Consider the following 21,368-nt stretch of genomic DNA (forward strand, 5'->3'; position numbering starts at 1 on the left):
CTTGGTTTATAGTTTATTGGTTGGCTTAATTTCATAATTTCTAGGTCCATTATTATTGAAAATTCAAAAAGTACCATTGAGAGGAAAAAATGTATAACTAAAGTGACCTTTTCTAGATTCTAATTCATTTAAAAGTACCATATTCAAAAAGTATTATTAGTACGAAAAAAGTACTCGTAAGTCCAGTTTTTGTATTAGAAATCTAACTAAGTCTAGGTTCAATATTACAGAAAATTCAAAAAGTACCATTTGAAGAACGAAAAAGTACCATTAGTTCTCCACTTTTGTTACCATAATGTGAAATAAAAATTTGTCAAATTAAAATCCGGCTCCGTAAAAGTTTGAAACACGATTAGTATTATAAGTATGTTGATTTTCATTATACACCTATATATTAGTATCGGGCGCGGATCCAGGTCAACCATTTGGTCTACATATTTCTTTTTTTTTACTTTTTTATAAGAAAACTTTTTGGTTTTGGATTTCTATTTCACCCCCTCTGGATCCGCGCCTGATTAGTATATATTGAATAGATATTTAATTTTAAACAATAGTTTAAACTAAAACTGAAAAATAGCTATTTACATTCGATATAGAAAATACAATTTTGTAATTCACATACACTGTATTCGCATTTAGTTTTAATTAAATTCCCTTATTTTGTATTTGTTGTGTTTTAATTAAATGTGAATACTACTTACATACAAAATTTCTTCACTTGACCTTGGTTAACATTAAACGGATTAGATTTTATTTCATTTGTATTTTACTTAGTTTATTTTGTATTGAATCAAAATCGTATTATTTTTATGTTTCTCAGTACATTTATACATAAACATACACATGTATTTGTTTATACAGTTATGTATTAAACAATAGAGTCAAAAATTTCAAATCTTTTAAACATATTTATACGAATTTCTAGAAATTTACTTTAGAAAAAAAATCTAACCATATCAAATCTTCATTTGCCACTAAAAAAATCAAACAACTGGCAACTGCGTTTTCTTTGAGCTGCCATATAGTTGTTTAGATATTGCCCCTGTCTGGACAATCAATCAATTTGTTTATTCAGTGGACAATATTTTGTGCACACATGAATTTGTCTAGTGTGGACAGGAACATAACACTGGCAAGAGGTGTCCAAATACGACATATTCAAGATGTGGGTTTAAAACTGCTAGATTTAATTGAAATTCATTACGGCTAATATTCAAATATGTTTTTCTATATTTTTGTACCCAACTGCACATAGTTTTGTATAAGTGTTGGTGTAATTATGATTATCTGTGATTTGTTGCTAAGTAAACAGAGTTGACAGTTGTAATGTAAAATACAACAATAACAATAATAAAAACAAACAGAAAATCTAAATAGATACGAGTGGGGTACTAAAGTTGTACTTATATATCGTTAGCTAAAAAGCAAAACCACGTAACTGAAAGAATTTTCGAAATCAATTTTTTAATTAATATATATTGTTTTAGTCCGCCAAGATATTCAATTCTAAGCTCCGGTAACATATAATAAATGCATAGAACGGAAGGATAGAGAAATGGCAGAAGTTATTATAAGAATTCTATTCGATTAACTAGTAAGAACCAATAGAGTCTGGGTCATTTCATTCGCCAAAAATGGGCCAGAGAATTATGGATATTATTAATACCAGCGGTATTAATTTCTCCAAATAAGTGGAAATTGTAGAGTAGGACAAATAGTGGTATTAATTTCAATTGCAAAATTATCTGCAAAAAAAATTTAGAGGAGGATATAAGTTTTCAGAAAATTTAATTTTTTAGAATACAAGACACAGTGGGGCAGAATCGAAATTTTTGGTAAATAAATCTGGCATTTCTAAACGGCTTATCCGATCAGGATGAAATTTGACATGGACAAGGGGTATTCGTGTTTAAGTTATTAAAATTATTATGATTAATAAAAAAAGAGTTAAGTCACCCTTTCTCCCAAAAAACAGCAAAAATCTACTATTTTTTAATTTTTAATTTTAAAATTGAAAATCGTTTATTTTTGGATCCGTAATTGAATTACTCTGAAATCTTTTACATATTATTGGTAATTTAGTTGTCTAACTAATAAAAAAAATGGAGTCCATTCGGTCCTATATTTTTAAAAAAGTGGACCAAGGTATGGTAAATTTTAAAATTTCAATTTTCAAATGCCTATAACTTGGAAATTTTAAGAGATACATAGCATACACAAGACCTAGCTTTCCAAAAATATAAAAATCTTTGAATTTGGATGGGAAACAAAAAAAAAGCATTTGTAGGGTCGATATTAATAACTTAAACTCGCCCATGTCAAATTTCATTCTGCCCCACTGTGCAAGGTGAGACTTGATCGACTTTGAGATATCACCTCGGTTGTGCAAAACTTTGCACAGATTATAACTTGTACAAATATAGACAGATTTCAATGAATTCATAAAGAAAATAGGAAAACAAAGATAATCCGGTTAATCTCTGAGTTACCATGAGGTCCCGACACTTTGGATCCCCATTAATCTATAAAGTTCGATATTGCAAGCAAGATTCATTCAAGGACGACCCATACATTCGTTTGAATTTTCATTTTGACTGATTTCCTCATGTCCCGGGTCCCATCTTAGCTCGACATAGTGTTGGACAGCTGGGTTAGGGAAGTATATACAGTAGACATTTCGACTTTACCATGTAGTCGAAAACGGTACTGATATGGGCAGACTGAGAGATACCCGAAGGTTTTACACAAACTGTATAGAACCAGAGCCTTTGTTGGGAATCGAACCAGCAAACCTCAGACTGATATTCCAGCATTGCTGACCCAGCATACTATGACCTTAATGTGAAGATCAGCAGATATCGGTAACGGTACTTTGGCTCATCTCGGTAACGGTATTTCCTGTTATTTAGGTATGGTATTCAGGCAGCCGTCCAAAAACTTCGTCTCGTACAGCTCACTTGGGTCCAATAATCGTTCCCTTTCTGATACCTGAAGAAGAAAAATTAAAACAGAAAGAAGGAAAAGGGAAATAGAAGTTAAAGAAAGGGGAAATCTATAGATTAAGTTATAGTGAAATTTTCAAGAGTAGAGTGTAGATAGAAAGAGAAAAGAAGGAGGAGAGGGGTTGAGAATTCAAAGAATTCGAATAACGCAGACCTTCATGGGATGGTTGCTGGGTCCCTAAGAGGTACAATTTGCATGTCCGGTCTTATCAAGCATCCGCTTTCCCTGATAAAGGCGTCTATATTAGAGTATCCAAAACCGAAAACCGGTCAACCGGTTTTTTCATCTTTGTAACCTCAACCGGTTTCGGTTTTTTTAAATTTTCGGATTTTTGACAAACCGGTTTTTATAAGACGGTTAACCGGTATATATATTTTCTAAAACTCAATCAAACATATTTATGAAAACGTTGATAGAATTTTTAAAAACATTGATTTGTTTTATAGAAAATTATAGCATTTGTTTTATAGAAAATTATAGCATTTGACAATATTTCGTAAAGCATATTGTTACGAAATTGTACTTGAATTCAAATATAACGATTTTAAGGGCTGATTTAAAAGTAGCATAATGCTTTCAAATAACAGTGCTGTAATAGCAAACTGTAACATATGTGTGGGCATTATTAAATAAAAGCTTTCAGTTGATTTGATCGTAAGTTGGCAACACTGTATTCGAATTCGAATATTCAGTTAAAGAACATTGTAGAAAGTACACCACAGATGGCGTATGTATTAGTAAGATCTAGAATATTCGAGTGCAGATGGCAGTGTTATAAATAGTGGCAGAGGTTGCAGTAGTGAGTGAGTTTATCAGAGACGCTATTTGAATAAACATCAACTGAGTGCCTTAAAGTGTGCTTGTATTTCTCAAGTGAATTCGTATACATTATAAAGTGTCTGTATTTCTGAGAATTTATAAACGTGTATAAAAAAACATTGAGTGACTATTTAATTCTATTGTTGTACATTTTAAATAAATAAAGAGTTGTTACAATTTTCAAACTTCTAAACGGCTTTTATTTGCAATCAAAAGTATCCGGTTTATTTAAAGGAAATAAACTAACGTTTTGAAAAGGTTAAAACGTAACAATATAAAGTAATTGCTAAAGATAGAGCTTTAAAAATTCGAAAATGCTAAATAAAAATTTAATATAAACCGCTTAACCGGTTTTTTAAAATTCAATAATCATAACCGGTTTTTTCAAAAACACACTTTTTCGGTTAAACCGGAAACAGGTTTTTTCAAATTTGCCGGTTTTTTAGACACTCTAGTCTATACATCTTAGTTCCTTCACAGATAACCCGGAGAGGGTACTAAAGATTAGGTAACGGTAATTTAGGTCTGACATGAATTATTGTTAATGTTTACATAAATTAAAAATAATATGACTCAATTATTAAAATAAACTATTTTTATTTTTATATTATAAAATTATTTATAGTTTAGCGGTAATGTTAATTGATGTTATTTCGCAGTACAGCTAAAAGTATATTTTAGGGTTAACGGAAGCTTTGCGGTAACCGTAGCCAACCTTGAATAAATTTCAACAAATAATGCTTACAATCTGGGTCATAAGTCTTTTAAGCGTTCCAGCTTCCTATATGAAGATATAGGTCGACTAGGGACTTACTTAAATCGTGTGGTATACCCTGGCGTTTTGGTTAAAAAAACCAAAAAAGGACAATAAAAATAACCGGGACAACTAAAGAAAAAAAGTTTATTGTGGTGGAAAAATGGAAAAGATAAGATTAGAATATTTTGGTACTAAATTTATTGATAACTGTTCAATAATTGCAAAATCTCTGCCAAATTCTTGTATTTTTTTACTTTTTGCCGAACTTTTTTACATGGCGAAGAACAGCTGATGCTGTTGTTAAATGAGTTAATAACAGCTTCAGATTGTTTTATATTTACAGTCGACTTTAACGTCAAAAATATACTTTAACTTGTCTAAAGACCTAAAAAAAACCTAAAGTCCACTCTTAAGTAAAGACGACTTTATTTATATTAAAATATACTTTATTTCTGACTATGATTATGGGCCAAACATTTTTCATTTGTGCATAGATGAAGTGCAATCAATTGTTATTTCTCTATGCAACATAAAGAGAAATGACACATTTACCTCAAACCAAATATAATTACATGGAATATATGAAAAAAGCAGAATAGAAAAATGCAAAAATTGCAAAAGAAAACAAATCAAACAAAATGTTTGTAGAAAGTATGACTAACAGAACAACTGACTTGACAGACTGTCAAACTGACTGCAAATGTGCAAACATTGTATTCCTATATAAAATGAACATAAAATGAATGAACAAACAAAAAGTAACAAATTGAGGTGACTGAACTTGTTGAACCTTAAGCAAAATGTTGCACAAAAACTACATGGGTACTATGAGAAGCAACTATTAAAGTACTCGTACGTATTGTTGTTTTTAGAGTTTTCTTTTGCCCATCAGCAGCCATAACGATAGGAAAACTGCAAGAAAATTACGATTTTAGGCTACACATGGAGAAATGGCTGTACGATTTTAAGAAAATGCTAAAGAGTTCCTTACAACCATTTATCTGGGGCATTCTTGGCTATTAGTGACTTTATCTTTTATAATAATAAACACAACTTTATTGTTCATTTTCCAAATTAAAATATAATAGAGTTTTTTTTAATTAATTGCCACTTAAATTAACGCTTGGCTTGTAAAATGAAAACTACAAGAGGCAACAACACACTTATCAAAAGGCCCTGGCAACAGCTAAATAAATATGTTTTATTGTTGCTTTAAATTGTATGTAATTCTCATATGTGCAATACAAAATAAATCCCTCATTGTACACCCCTTCCAACCCTTTCCAATGATGTCGTCATCAGGCACTCTATAATTTTCAATTTTGCTTGGAAAATGTAACAAGTGTGTATGAAAAAAACAAGTACTAAACTGGAATGGGTGCCATGTATTTTTCTCTCTTTTCTAGCGGGCAGAGGGGAGTAGGAGGTGTAGAGGGGAGCAGTATAAAGACTGGCATTAAATAAATGAACAGATACAGAAACAGATTTACTGATAATTAGGGTGGTTGTATGGAATAAAATCGAAAAAAAAGAAAATGATTTCATTGATTCATTCATTGATAATCGTAATCGGTTGGCGACGTCAATTTTGATTTAGGCAAACATTCACTTGTGTTAACATTTGATTGGCCATTGATTTAATAATCAATTGTTGACTTTAACCTGTTATTAAAACTATAAGTTAAATTAGGGAAAAGAAATTAGAAATGTTAATCTTTATTCAAGCATGAATTTCAATAAAATAGCAATATTACTTAAAGTAACAAAGTAGCAAAACTTATTAAACATTTGATATTTTACATGGATATCCTAAATATGTGATCTTTAACTATTGTAAACTAGTTGACCTCCCCGGCTTCGCCCGGTAGCATTTACTAAAGTTAGTTCTTCAAGTTTCTCCAACCCACATACACCTGCCTGTTCTTATTTATTTGCAAATAAAATATCTAAATTTGTACTGCATACTTTAGGGAGCTTTTTTATTACAGTTGACTGGACTCAAAAAAAATCCAAGTTTTACCCGGAATTTTTGAATTTTTTTTCTTTATTCTTTCTCCTGAAAATTTCGAATCGAATAAAAAAATCAGCCAAATCGTTCCAGCCGTTCTCACGTGATGTCATTACATACATGGACCATTTCATATTTGTTACGAAATTGTCCTTGAATTCAAATATAACGATTTTAATGGCTGATTTAAAGTTGCATAATGCTTTCAAACAGCAGTGCCTCTCAAACTGTAACATAACTGTGGGCATTATTAACATTGAATAAAAGCTTTGAGTTGATCATTGATCGTAGGTATGGCAACGCGACTCGTATATTCGAATTCGAATATCCGGTTTATTTAAAGGAAATAAACCAACGTTTTGAAAAGGTTAAAACGTAACAATATATAGATTGAAGGTAGATAACATATGAGAAAGCGAACTTTTATTTTTTAAAGTGTGTTTGCTCCATGACCGAGACTATTCCAAAACATGTGCAACTGCACATTTAGACCTTTAAAAAAGTCACTTGTTTTTGAGGCAAACTTTAAAAACTCCCATTATCGGTGTTTTCCAATTGCTTTTTTTTAAAAAAATTTCAGCCTAACAGATATTAGTGAACATTCTAGATTGATTAAATAATACGTTCGTGTCATGAATGGATTTTATTTTCAACCAATCAACACGAACATATTTCTTTGGGAAAATGACCCTTTGATCGATAATGATTTTTTTATTTACGCAGTCGACGACTATGAGAGATAGAAATTGAACAATAGATGTGATTCTAAACTCTACGAACGACTGACGGCCATGCAAGTAATTCATTCAGGTTGTTTGATATGCAGGACTGAAATTATGGAATTACTGTTAGTGTCAATGACCTTAGGTAGGTTCAGTGCCACATGGAAAGTTATTTCACACAGTTTTAGTTGGTTCAACTCTTTTGAAAATTGCAGAATAGTGAAGTAGAAGAGCCCCGAGTGTCTACGAGACAGCAGACAGATACTACCTGTAGTGCGATTCACTAACTTTTAACGAACCGACAATCGTAATGTTTATCGACATAAATAATCGCTTGCAGTAACGATAGTGTGATTCAGTAATTTATTTTTAACGATTGTTGAAGATATAACATCTCTGTCTACAAAATATCAAAATAAGCTAAAAGTAGAAAACCATTATTTGACACATAATGAAATAATTAACCAGTGGTGTAGTGAGTACAACGTTGACTAGCAATCGGAAGGTTGTTGGTTCGACACTTGGCTGCGACTTGCATTTTTTTATTTTTTTTTTTAGTAAATACATAATTTTATAAATAATTCTACTAACAAAACAACTTATTTCCTGCCAAAATGTAAAGGATTACTTTTGGGACATCGCGAACAAAAATAAGTACTTGAATAATTAGTAGTACTATAATCGTCAAATTCCCATATTTTTTATATTTTATTGTAAATATTAATAAGTTAAGTAAACAAAAATGTGTTTCCATTATTTTTACGATAGTTCCAGCTACAAAAGATGAAGATGACGACGAAAAAATTGCAAATACACTTTATCGATTAAATAAACACAACTTAAATTATTGTCGCTAACATAACGAAAGAAAAACTGCATAAAGTAACAGCTGACTTCAACCGACAGCGATTGTCGTTAAAAATGTTACTGAATAGCAAATTCGATAAATTTTCGTTATATTTATTTTAACGATACGATTATCGTTATAAAAGTTAGTGAATCGCAGTACTGGATCGAAATTTTCCCAAATTTGAGGAGTGGAAGTTCCCGATTCTTGACGAACAGTGTTATAAACTCAACTCACTGCTCTCCAATAATCTCCAGCATCAGCATGGTAATTCCAATTGGGAAAATAGCTTTAGAAGGATATGTAGTTTTGATAACCTCTGCAACTTACATAGACGTGAAAATCTGATCAGAGATTGAAATGTTGTGTCGTTTAGCCTTATTTGTTGTCAAATAATTGGTAATGACGCATATTTTTGTTGGCCATAATTACAGCCAAACCGCTTGACCGACTTAAATGATATTTTGGATTTTACTTTTTGAAGGCTCCCTTAACATTTTGCATATACTAACACTCGAATCTAATAGAAGACAATTTTTTTATTACAGCTTTTTGGCAAAATGTTAATTGCAGGAGTCCAGTTTTTTTGTTTTACTCATGCAAAGCATTGTGTTGGAACTATGAAAATAGGTTATTTGAGGGAGGATAGAGGGAGTAGTGTTTGTGGACATTTGATTTGAATTTTCCTATATTGAAAGTGACAGGAAATACTTCAGGAGGAAGCTTATTCCACATACGGACAGTACGGCTAAAGAACGAATTTTCCCTGTAATGTGTTGTGCGATCTACTGTCCAGTCGACAACGAATTGATGTGCCCTTGCAGAAGAACGTGTGTTGCGTAAAAAACTACGGGTTCCGGGAGAAAGTTACCTAATTTCAGCAGAGCACATTCCATTGTAGTATCGGTAGAACAGTGAAACACAACCCGAATTGCGACGATGTTCCAGTGAGTCAATAGAGCTAGATACCCTACTGTCACCGATAAGCACCTTCGCCCTCTCCTGTACGTGGTCGAGTAACTCCAAAATATACTTCGAAGCACCGGCCCACACCTGAGAGTTGTAATGTGTTTTGTGATCCACCCTTGATGAGCCCTTGCCGAAGAACGCGTGTTGCGTAAAAAACTACGAGTTTCGGGAGAAAGTTCCCTAATTTCAGCAGAGCACATTCTATTGTAGTATCAGTAGAACAGTGAAACACAACCCGAATTGCGACGATATTCCAGTAAAGCTGGCCACACACGGATGATTTGTGAGTCCGATTTGTTCGTGTTCGACTTGTTAATGGGGCTGTGCGCGAACAAAATCACAAGTAATTGAAAATTTTCAATCACAAATCAGGCGAACAAATCATTCCGTGTGTGGCCAGCTTAAGTCAACAGAGCTAAATACCCTACTGTCACCGATAAGCACCTTCGCCGTCTCTTGTTCGCGGTCGAGTAACTCCAAAATATACTTCGAAGCACCGGCCCACACCTGAGAGTTGTATTCCATTTTAGGTCGGATATAAGTGGTGTAAATAGTAAAGAGATCAGATGGAGTTAAGTATTTCTTACACCGTTTTAGAAAACCAAGACACTTGAATGTTTTTTTCGACACTCGAAAAATGTGTTTTGTCCAGCGGACATCGCACTGAATACTCATGCCAAGAACATCAAGAGCTTCTGATTCCTTAATATTTACACCACCCATAAAAACAGATGGAGCAACATGATCTCTTGGGCGTTTGTGTGTTAACATACAACATTGAGTCTTGCGTGCATTGAAATCGACTCTATTCGCACAACCCCATTCAGAAATTGTCACAAGCTCTTGGTTGAGCGTATCATTCATGTTTTGCCTCATTGCTCCAATCTCCGACAGGCTTGGTCTATAATTGAATGCATATGAATGGCAAATGTTGCTGTCATCTGCAAAAGAGTAGATAGGGTTGGAAATTGGACGTAGAAAGACCTTCTACTTAAAGATAAGAAATATAGTAGGAGAAAAAATGGAGCCTTGCGGTACCCCTAAATCGTTCTTGAACTCGTTTGATGAGATTCCATCTATAACAAGAAAGCTCGTTATAAATCGAGAGAAGTTATTACCGACACCATTGGTTATAAGCCAAACAGCATGCTGAGTTGAAAAAGCCTTCAAACACCTACAATTCTAATGTCATTTCCGATTCATATTTTATCTAAATATTCGTGACTGCTCCTCTAAATATTTTTTAAAGTTTCCGGAACAATGACTCTCAGCAATATAATATATATTATCATAATATTATTATTATGTATGAATAAAAATGAGCATAATTATTGTTTCTATTGTAGGCATCGCTATTAATATCTCGCTATATAGTTAATAATTGGAATCCTAGAAAAATAGGTTGTACGTAGAAAACTGTAAACACATGCAGCTGAAATAAATTAACTTTGGGAGATAATAGATTGGTCTAGATAAAGTCTAAACAAAATTCCAATTTATAATTTCATTAGTTCATCTTAAGTTCACTTCAAGTTTACAGATTTATTTATCTAACAGACGTATTCACAAACACTTCAATTTATATAAATAAACTAGTCACTTTCGAAATTATTTTACATTAATTACATGAGAACAAATGGGAATAAATAGCGGCTCCTTTTTCAGTTTCTCTCGCGATATAGTAAATAATTCTGAATTTGGCACAATAGAAAAATTGTTTTTTTTGAAACTGCAAATATATACAGCTGAAATAAATTAATTTCGGAAGATAATGGATTGGTCTAGATAACTGTTATGATATTATAATTTCAATCCTAGAGATTACTTATTGGCCTAGGACTTTTCAGACTGTTAAAAACTTGTTAAGTATAAATAATTACAATTTGAGACATTTTAATTCCTCTCATTAAACCATATCACGAATTTATGGTTATAAGTCATCTCCTCAGCGTTCTATTTCAGTTCTGGTGGTGCTAACCATTTGTTAAACCAATTATAATAGAAATTATAGACACTTTTTTAATTTCTATAAGTTTTAATTCACAATTTCTATAATAATATGGCCACCCTATAATCATCGTTGATTTTGCACATTTTCAAATGTGCATGTACGTACGCATTCATGTACATTAGGAGAGTCCCATTTTTAGGGAATTATTAGTTAATAACCCTTATCGTGAAACACATGTGAAATTCATGTGCCCATGAAATATCCATTTCCCTCGAAGGGAAAATTGCTATCGTGATATTCCCCTGAACATTTCATTCACAATAGTTGATTTTGTTCCTAAAAGCTGTTTATTGTTTACAAAATTCCATCTAAAAATTTCCCATGTTGGGGAAACAAAGTTTATGAACGAAAAATGGGAAAAGGGAACACCTTACATGTGAAATATTGATTCGCGATAGGGGTGAATGATTTTAACCCTCCGTAGGATGAGAAGGGGACTTTTTTCTTTTTCAAACTGAAATTACTCCTTGATGGTCCATGGGAAGTATACCCGTCCCCCACATGTATTCCAAGGAAATTTTATCTAGAATCGTTTAAAAAAAATCAAAGCGATCCAACCAATAGCTTAGTTTCTATTGAGATTTAAATGTGTTTAAATCTGAAAAGGTAAAAGGTCTCTGAGGACCTTTTTATATAATAAAAAATCAAAACAAAAAATGTTTAAAAAATGCGTTTTCATATAAAATTCCCTAAAGGTCCCTGTCCCTGCAATTTTTTTTCAACCGTCGGAGGGTTAATCAAAATGGTTTTCCCGTGCAGTCGAATTTAGTCATCTTATTACAATAAAACCATGTGACATTGATTCATCTAATATTTTAGGAAATGATATCGGAAGGCGTTTTCTTTTGTGGCAAGAAAGATGTCCTTTTTCTGGCCTTTGCCTTTTTGTGTTATTCTATGAAAAACAGGCAAAACTATGGGAGAAAAAATTACAACCTAAAATGGCAATAAATGTTTTTCAAATATTTGTATGAAAAACACTCAAAAATTATTTAATAACTGAGTGATTTTCTTACAAAAATTTGGAAATTGTATTCCTTTTGTCTTTTTGAATCAGGCCCTCAGTTTTGTTTAGAACTTTGAGTGCTATTTTTTTGGTGTCATCCTAATATTCATGCATATGTGAAATTGTGTCTAAAAAAATAACCTGTTGTTGCTAACTTCAAATAACAATAACAAAACAAAAAAAAAAATAATAATAATAATGAAAATATTGCATATAAAAACATATGTATTGTATATTTATAAATATGTATGTATGCATTTAATTTTTGTTGTGCATGTTACAAAAACAACAACACAAAAAAACGGTATTATTGCAAACAAAACGAACAACAACATTAAAGAAATACTGTTACTAAGCAATTTTTTACAGCAACAAATTAAAAGAGTACAAAAGCAACATGCATGCATGTGCAAAACAGACATATACAACTATTAATTCAAATAGTTTTTTTTATAAGAAAATTGCTAATCAAAAATTGCACACATATTTCAAAATATCCAATAATGAATTAATTCTCTTAATTCACATTGGTTATTTTTTTTTTTAAAAAGAAACAAGTAATACTTAAAACAAATTACATCGTCAACATTTAAAAATATTGCACTTTCGCTATTTGTTTCTCTTTTGCGTTGATTTAGTGAGTTCAGCTTTTACGCACATTAAAATTATATTGATTTTACAAAAGAAGACAAATTATTGACAATACTAACGTATTAAATAATTAATTTAATAATAAAATTTATTAAGAATGAAATTAAACTTGTTTTGGATGGGTAGATTTGGCAAATCGAATAGAAGAGGCAACTAAGTTGCCAACTTCCTGTTTGGCAAACTGATAATCCTATTGAGAATGAAATTAAACTTGTTTTAATTTAATTTCATTGTTGCAAATTTCGAGCAGTGCGGAAGATTAGTGAGTGTAACACTTCAAATTAATTTTTTTTTGGCAAAAATAATTATTAATTTTCTGATTTAGTAATAATGGAATCGTAATCTATACATCAATCACCCTTATTCTACAAAAAATGGTAGATGTTACGCCGATATCGATAACAATTGGTAACTTTTGACAGCGTTTTCTACTTTAACCCGACTTATTAAAGTATAAAATTCTGTCAAAAGTTACCAATTGTTATCGATTTCGGAGAAACACATACCATTTTTTGACTCAATATTGACGACGACGCCAAGTAGAATAAGGGTGAATATATTTAAACCGATATAAAAGTCAAAAATCGTTTGGTAGAAGTTTGAATTATTAAAATTCCCCCAAGAATTCCTAGACTATTTTCTTCTCGGATTTTTTTATTGATGATTGGGCTGAATGTTAAACAATGTTTAGTCAAGGTCATCAAAATAGGTATTTTTTGTGAGATGATTTCATCGTTGTGGTCAAATCTCTTTCAAGAAATAGACACTCGGGGCTAAATCCGTGAATTCGTAGCCTAATTCATGGATTTTTGCCAGGGAAACTGCAGATGTGTGAACCCTTTTGTGCACCCGATTGTGAGAAAACGCAGCAGCCATCTTGCGGAAAGCTTTCTCGTATTCAAGTGATCATTAAAAATTTAAACCACTGAGCCATGTGAGATGCTTAAGTGTTCCACAAACTCTCGCACCAATACCATATCCTGATTTTTTTTAATTGTTTCGGATGTAGAGGTCTCAACTTCGTTACGTATACGACAGCAACGAAATTCAGTAAACCACTTTTTTAACATTAAAATTGATGGTGCAGAGTTTATTCTTGATTTATTTGAGTGATGAGTTCTTTCCACAGACCATCATGTTTAATGAGCAGAAGAAATTCTGCTATCAATGGCTGTCAAACACAAACTAAATGACGCAGCTTGTTCAAATTGTGACAGAAGTCAACTGACAGAGCCTGGAAATTTAAAAAGTTGCCGAATTGTTGGCTCATCCTCGTTACTTTTGCAGTTGTTATTTCGTAGCAGCTCTTCGAATTATTTAATGAAATTTTGAGCTTAATTGACTAAAATCTTAATTCGAAATTATAAAATGTCAGTCATTCCATAAATCCATTCTCAAAATCGAATTCATTAGTTTCATTCAAAGGTTTTATTACAATAGAATTCATTCATTGCGAATTAATGCATAATGGAGTTAGTTCATAATAAAATTTATTCAACCATTGAATGATTACATTTTTATTAATTCTAATCTAATACAAATTTAATTAAACAATTTTTTTCTTCATTCTATTTGTTTTTTTTAGCTTTAATCATTTGCAAAATTTAAAAAAAAAATTTCTAAAGCCTTTTAGTAATAGATTCGAATTGAAGAAAAATGTAATCATTCAATACGTGTTTAAAGCTATTATGTAATGAATTTCAATTAAAGAAAAGTTGAAGAATTCAGTTGTTCCTAATTTCCCGGATTTTTCCATTCCCGGGAAATATTAAAAAAATCAGTTGAATCTGAATTTTTTAATACGTAATAAAGCCAAAAACCAGTGTTATATTTTAAATAATCGATGAAGAATGCGTAATTCGTTTCGAAAGATAACTTTTTTAAATCATGAATATATTAAGAAGTTTTAATGTTAAGCTTATTTAAGCTTATTTAATCTGTTTTATCTTTGCGGAAATAATACTGTAACTTTAAGAACGAAACTTATAAAGAAATACCGGAATTTTATTTATATAATTAGGAACCCTATTATTAAAGGCTCTACCATTAAACGTTTAAATTTAAATAAAACAAAGTGTGTGTGAGATATCATCAAGATTTTTTCGTTTGAAAGGTCTATCGTTGGCGTTATTTATGTATGCACGAAATTTAAAATTTTCCATGACTCTGGCGCATAAATCAGTCTGAATTTGACCGATGACATGGATTATGTTGCCTTTGGGATCGCTTTGGTTTGTGGTTTACTCGCATAGACCTGTGACTTAAGAAACCCCCACCCACTAACGGGGTAAAATCGGCCACGATTTCGGTGGCCAGCTCACATCACCTCCCCGTCCAATCTAGTGGGTAATCAAAGACCTATAACGCTCGCCGTTGACGGTGATGTTGTGGTCATCTTCGTTTTCGAAGAAATATGGACCGATTACGCCGCCAGCTCAAAATCCACACAGTAAACAGTGACTTTTTCGGGATGCATTGCACACTCTTGTATCTCATTTTTGTTTGTTGAATTTTGGTCTCATTGCGTAAAATATACGAAGCTCGCGAAACATTGGCCAAACTATTTTTTTATTGAAACGCTATATCCGTCCATGATAAAATGTCAGCCAATTGGACAGATGTAGCTTTAACAATATGGCCGCTATCAACTGTCAAAGTGCGGAAGTCCTCTTCGAAGACCCTTTATATAGTTAAAAAACCTATTATTTTAAGCAAAGTTAGAATTTCTAGATTGTTTACATTTTGATTTATGTTTTATAGGATATTTTGAGAAAGCTTAGAGTAAATCAGTTGAAACAAACATTTTTTTTCTGCTTTCAAACGTTTTCAGTGAATTTTATCAATGATTCATATGCCTTTTTTATAGCTCTTTACTATATACTCGTATATACATATGTATATTGTGAATTGTCTATCAACATAAAATAAAACATATTTATGTACTAAATATTCAATTTATAACCGAAATAAATCCATCATTATTGTTGTCAACGTACATACAATCATAGAGAAATACACCTAGAATAGAAACTAAAAAAAACTCAAACAAAAAAATTACTCAAAATAATCACACATACGAGCGTTGATTTTGTTTTCAACACATAGATTTTTGACAACTGAGTTAGGTCTTTGAGAGGAGAGTTTCCAATCTATGTGTATTTATTTATGCATACAATTTTGTTTTTATCAATTGCTTTTGCATTTAGTTGTGTTCCCGTTCCATTCCCCTCTTTATTGGTTTAAAGATTATTTACGATAAATATCGACCTTGCTATAAAATATTACCACAATTTAGTTTTAATATAAACTTCACTTGTAGTGTCTAATTTCTTACTAAAAATCTGTGGGGAAATGGAGGGATTTTAATCTTAACAGATTTATCTGCTAATTGAATTTGCTTCTTTCTTCTTCTTTTATTTTGTGTTGCTTCTGTTTACGTGTTGCCAACTGCTTTTTTTTGTTTTTATTTATAAAATAAGATAAGATTGTGTGGCCAAACAAGCAAAACAAAATAACAATCGCTTAAATTAATTTAACAGACTTGTTAAGTGAAGAACATGGAGAAAAATACAAACAATTATATATAGAATATGAATGAGTTAATATTAATTAAACAAGACTTTGTTAGAATAATTATTTTTATTTTATTTTTATTGCAGATTTCCACCAATATAGGATTGAAATAATAAAATAAAAAGAAATCATCATTATCACCTGTCAAACTTTTGATAACGCTTGAAAGGTATTTATTAATAGTAAATTCATTAATTATACTGTAAATGTTGTTATACGTCATAAATGCCTTCAAAACAGACAAATGAAATATAAAACAGTCCGCCCTATGTAGGAAATAGGAAACATTTTTACAATTAAATATTCAATCCAAACAAAAATAATCGAATGTTTATAAGTTTTTTTTTATAATTTCGAGGAGTTGGATGTTTATGTTCATAGTTGTCTTTGTAATTTTTTAAAATTGCATTATTATTATTATGTGAATATGACATTCAGATATAGGTTTGCGAACAAATGATGTTCTGACAGCGAAGTTCAAACATGAATGTAACACCGACAAGAAGACAAGAAATTGTTCGCCGTGCGAACAAATTGATGGCTTGTGAAGACGGGGGATTAAAAAAAAACTTGTTTTGACATAATTTACAGAATGGGGCTGACAATAAAATATGTTCACAAACAAAGCTAGACGCAACAACATGAAAGTAAACAACTAATAAACAAAATAAAAGTGTCGTCAAATAAAACAAAGCGAAAACGAATATAACAGTTCCAATAATTTAGCTAAAATTATCTCGTTTATACTTCTTTATGACCAATGTAAATAATAAATGAAATAGACAATCTGTCAAAATGATCAATATTCGATGACAACATAAATTAAACATTATTTTATATCATAACAGAACAATTAAATATTTAACTATTTCATAATATTTATTATCATGATTATTAATTCACAATAGCAGTATTCACAATGTAGAGTACTTGCTCTAGTAAAAAAGCAATGTACTCTACATTGTGAATACTAATGTACTATTTTGTTTTTATTTTTTTGATATTGTGCTCTTTTACTACATTACCAGGCCAAGTACTCTACATTGTGAATACCGCTAATATATTATTGTAAATATTTACTTATAATATCTAATATAGAAATAAGCAAGTAATGTTTTAATATATGGGGGATTTCATGTCAAGTGAACCAACTTTTGAAATCGATGTCTTCCGATCGGGATGAAATTTGCACCAAGGTTAGCTCTATTGGATAGTAACTCAGACACAATTTTTCAACAACATCGGTCGAGAACTCTCTGAGTTATAGGGGGTAAAATTTTGACAATTTGGTCAAACAGGGGTTTTTTCTTATCCATGTAACTTATTACCTATTGTTCTTAGCAAAATGTGTTCCAAATAGTATAGATAGCTATTTCTTCGATCTTTCGAAAAAAAATATTAAAAAAAAAAATAAAAAAATTTTAATATTTTTTTTCCGAAATCAAAAACTTTTTTGACTTTTTTTTAAAATACGCTATTTTTTTTTATTTTTTTTTTTTTCTTAAAATAAAGTTTAGATATTTTCCTTGAACACCTACTTGGTCGCTTAGTGGGATGCGAGTGGGATATCTATCAAAATAAATATTTTGTAACTCAAAACATAAAATTTTTGACTTTTTTTGCAAAATCAAAAACTTTGTTGACTTTTTTTTTTCAAAATGGACCCTTTTTTAATCTTTTTTTTTAGGTCAAACAAAAGCTTAGATATTATCCTTGAAGACCCTTTTGGTCGCTTAGTGGGATGCGAGTGGGATATCTATCAAAATAAATATTTTTTAACTCAAGACTTACAATTTTTGACTTTTTTTTTTGCAAATACGATTTTTTTTCCAAATGGGCCCTTTTTTTAAAATTTTTTTTGTAGTCAAAGAAAGCTTAGGTCCATTCCTTTAAGATATTTTTAGTCCCTTAGTGGGATGCGAGTGGGATATCTATCAAAATAAATATTTTGTAACGCAAGACATACAATTTTTTAATTTTTTTTTGCAAAATCAAAATTTTTTTCCAATATGGGCCCTTTTTTAATTTTTTTTTTTGCTCAAAAGAAAGCCTAGGTCCATTCCTTTAAGATATTTTTAGTCCCTTAGTGGGATGCGAGTGGGATATCTATCAAAATAAATATTTTGTAACGCAAGACATACAATTTTTTAATTTTTTTTTGCAAAATCGAAATTTTTTTCCAATATGGGACTTTTTTTAAAAAATTTTTTTTGCTCAAAAGAAAGCTTAGGTCTTTTCCTTTAAGACCTATTTTATCACTTAGGAAGATGTGAGTAGGATATCTATTAAAATAAAAATGTTGTAACTCAAGACATTCAATTATTGACTTTTTTTTTGCAAATTCGAATTTTTTTTCAAAATGGGCCCTTTTTTAAAAAATTTTTTTTAGTCAAAAGAAAGCTTAGGTCCATTCCTTTAAGATATTTTAGGTCCCTTAGTGGGATACGAGTGGGATATCTATCAAAATAAATATTTTGTAACTCAAGATATACAATTTTTGATTTTTTGGCAAAATCAAAAACTTTTTTGACTTTTTTTTAAAATGGGCCCTTTTTGTAATTTTTTTTTTTGCTATAAAGAAAGCTTAGGCCTATTCCTTTAAGATGGTTTTGATCGCTTAGTGGGATGCGAGTGGGATATATATCAAAATAAATGTTTTGTAACTCAAGACATACAATTTTTGTGTTAAAACATTTATTTTGATAGATATCCCACTCGCATCCCACTAAGGGACTAAAAATATCTTAAAGGAATGGACCTAGGCTTTCTTTTGAGCAAAAAAAAAAATTAAAAAAGGGCCCATATTGGAAAAAAATTTTGATTTTGCAAAAAAAAATTAAAAAATTGTATGTCTTGCGTTACAAAATATTTATTTTGATAGATATCCTACTCGCATCCCACTAAGGGACTAAAAATATCTTAAAGGAATGGACCTAAGCTTTCTTTTGACTACAAAAAAAATTTTAAAAAAAGGGCCCATTTGGAAAAAAAATCGTATTTGCAAAAAAAAAAGTCAAAAATTGTAAGTCTTGAGTTAAAAAATATTTATTTTGATAGATATCCCACTCGCATCCCACTAAGCGACCAAAAGGGTCTTCAAGGATAATATCTAAGCTTTTGTTTGACCTAAAAAAAAAGATTAAAAAAGGGTCCATTTTGAAAAAAAAAGTCAACAAAGTTTTTGATTTTGCAAAAAAAGTCAAAAATTTTATGTTTTGAGTTACAAAATATTTATTTTGATAGATATCCCACTCGCATCCCACTAAGCGACCAAGTAGGTGTTCAAGGAAAATATCTAAACTTTATTTTAAGAAAAAAAAAAAATAAAAAAAAATAGCGTATTTTAAAAAAAAGTCAAAAAAGTTTTTGATTTCGGAAAAAAAATATTAAAATTTTTTTATTTTTTTTTTTAAATATTTTTTTTCGAAAGATCGAAAAAATAAGTTACATGGATAAGAAAAAACCCCTGTTTGACCAAATTGTCAAAATTTTACCCCCTATAACTCAGAGAGTTCTCGACCGATGTTGTTGAAAAATTGTGTCTGAGTTACTATCCAATAGAGCTAACCTTGGTGCAAATTTCATCCCGATCGGAAGACATCGATTTCAAAAGTTGGTTCACTTGACATGAAATCCCCCATATGTGTATAGTTTCAAATTTTATTTATTTCTGTACAAACATGCAAAAAGTTTGAAAACGATGAAAAGGTTTTTGTCAAATATTTTTTTCAAAATATCCTATAAAGCCTAAATCAAAATGTAAAGAATCTAGAAATTCTAACTTTGCTTAAAATAATATGTAGGGGTCTTCGTATAGGGATTTCCGAACTTTGACAGTTGATAGCGGCCATATTGTTAAAGCTACATCTGTTTTCAGAGCAACTTTAATGGCAATAGGAACATTAAATAAAATGTCGAGAGTTAAATGGTTTAAAATAAAGAAAATATTTTATAAGAAAATATATTTAGCTAAAAACAACAAAATAAGTAATGGAAAATGAGCTAAGTCACAAAAAAGGACTTATAAGTCGCCAACGCACTTCTTCTAAACTGTGATTATTTATCATTATAAAACATTATAATTATAAGTAATAAAAATGCAATGAAAGATTTCAGTAATATTTAAAACCAAAGATTTTAAATCGTTTTGAAGGCTCTTCAACAAATTTTGAAAAGGGACTTAGCACATTTGCACACGATATAATTCATAATTGCAAAGTTTACTAGTGTCCTATAGTTGAAACAAAAAGTCAACTTTTCGACTTTTACTAATTTACTAAAAGTCGACTTTTTATGGTTGATAAGAAAAAGGTCTTCTATTTAAATTTTGCAATAAAAATAAAAACTTAACTATACGACTTTTTCAGTTATTGATTAAAAAAACAAATTTTCCAATGTTACGACTTTTTCAGGTAGTAGACTTTTATGGATAAAGTCTACTTTTATATACTTTTTATTCTATTTTAAAGTACAATTTATATGGTTGATAAGAAAAATTGTGGGTAGCTGCCTTTCTTATCGGCTCATTTTAATTTTGGAATAAAAATTCGATTTTACGACTTTTTCAATTTGTCGACTTTTTTGCAATAATCGATTGTTCGATTTATTTCCTGACTAAGAAGATGATTGATAATTTTATGAATAAAAAATAGACTTAACGACTGTTTCATTTGAGTTTTTTTGGGATAGCGTAATCGATTTTTCCTGACAAAAAGTCAAGTGTTCAATTATTTGAAGGTTTAATGTAATCCGACCAATTAACATGAGCTTAATACATATTTGAGGGATTCAAACGGTCAGCTATTAGGTCGTATTCTCATAATGTCCTGAAATATTATTTTAGTTTAAATTAAAGAATATTTTAGGACATTATGACAATATGGCCTAATAGCAGACCGTTTGAATCCCCCAATTATGTAAAAAATTAACACAATTAAATCGACAAAAAAAATAACATTTAATTTCAGAATGTAATAAAATTAAATAAAACCATGTGTGGTCT

At 30.6% G+C, this 21,368-nt stretch overlaps 1 protein-coding gene across 1 annotated transcript in view; it reads left to right on the plus strand.

Annotated features, from left to right (window-relative positions):
- Window positions 1-21,368, plus strand: part of Sesn (Sestrin) — a 140,963-nt gene that overhangs the window by 5,287 nt on the left and 114,308 nt on the right. The window contains exon 2 of the mRNA XM_065511059.1: window positions 16,453-16,535. The gene's annotated coding sequence lies outside the window, so the exon portion shown is untranslated. The remainder of the gene's footprint in view (window positions 1-16,452; window positions 16,536-21,368) is intronic.

The sequence above is a fragment of the Calliphora vicina genome, chromosome 5 (genome assembly GCF_958450345.1).
Source record: "Calliphora vicina chromosome 5, idCalVici1.1, whole genome shotgun sequence".
In the NCBI taxonomy this organism is placed as follows: domain Eukaryota; kingdom Metazoa; phylum Arthropoda; class Insecta; order Diptera; family Calliphoridae; genus Calliphora; species Calliphora vicina.